The sequence below is a fragment of the Rhagoletis pomonella genome, unplaced genomic scaffold (assembly GCF_013731165.1).
Source record: "Rhagoletis pomonella isolate Grant_MI unplaced genomic scaffold, Rhpom_1.0 Rhpom_scaffold_00550, whole genome shotgun sequence".
In the NCBI taxonomy this organism is placed as follows: Eukaryota; Metazoa; Arthropoda; class Insecta; order Diptera; family Tephritidae; genus Rhagoletis; species Rhagoletis pomonella.
The window spans coordinates 74,422-75,398 of record NW_023459104.1 but is presented as its reverse complement, the minus strand read 5'-3'; the positions used below and the strand labels follow the sequence as shown (position 1 = coordinate 75,398).

Sequence of the window (977 nt, the reverse complement as noted above, 5' to 3'; positions counted from 1 at the left end):
GAATTTTCTTTCTTTTCAGATCATGAATTACAAGCATAGCATCATCAACGGTGATTGCAAGGAAAACTTCTGCAATCCCTGCGGTTTTTCCTCTTGGTAAATACGTTCTGGACGTGACCAAGGGTGGTCTTCCAAATCAGCCGGAACCCCCACACATCTATTGTAAATGTGAGCATTAGAATTCCATAGTGCCAATTCATATCCTATTTTCTCATTCACAGACAAGACGCACTCTTTCGAAATCTCTCGCTGCTGCTGCAGTAATAAGTGTGGCTGCAATATATTGGCATGTTAAACATTTTTATTTGTATTTGAGGGAGCATCTGACAGCCCACTTGCGTACATAAATAAAAAATACAAAACATGACGAGGGGCTTGAAATTGAAGATGATGAAGATGTACTCTTCCCTTGTTGGAAACTGAGAACATGAAGCTAAAGCATCAATTAGCAATTCTGAATAAGGTTAGTCATTTTTAATTTTATATATTTGTTCGTCGACATTATAGGACATTTCATCATTGCAGGCTATTGTTTCAGAACAAAACGTCGCTACACTGCTGTTTTTGGTAAATACAGTGACGAGCAAAACTGTAACCTGGAGTAACACTTTTTATTGCAGCCGTCGATATCTTTCCAAGTTCTAACGACATTCATACTGTTGTTGTATACTTTTATTGGTACATCTTTGCTTCCTCTGTCATAACGATGTGAAGTCAATTCAACAACATTAACAAAACCAGCAGACAAAAATGTAAATTAAGGCAAATGTTACAGTTTTGCACTCATATATTTTTAATAACTTTTTGACAATTTTCACGAAAAAAAAAAGAATTATTAACACAATGTTCAGTATGCTTTTGCTTTTTTTAGTTCCTGGTTGCAATTTGGCATACCTTATTTGTATCTCTGTAAAAATTCTGGAGGTATAGCCTCCCATATATCCTTGGTTTGCTTTCACAGCTCATCTACTCCATTG

The 977-nt window shown here is 36.0% G+C and overlaps 1 long non-coding RNA gene across 1 annotated transcript; it reads left to right on the top strand.

The window, feature by feature from the left end:
• Positions 1-17: 17 nt before the first annotated feature.
• On the top strand, positions 18-640 carry LOC118751131. The gene is made up of 3 exons (XR_004994480.1): positions 18-162; positions 222-463; positions 526-640. It is a non-coding gene; the product is annotated as an uncharacterized LOC118751131 (long non-coding RNA).
• The last annotated feature ends 337 nt before the right edge of the window (positions 641-977 follow it).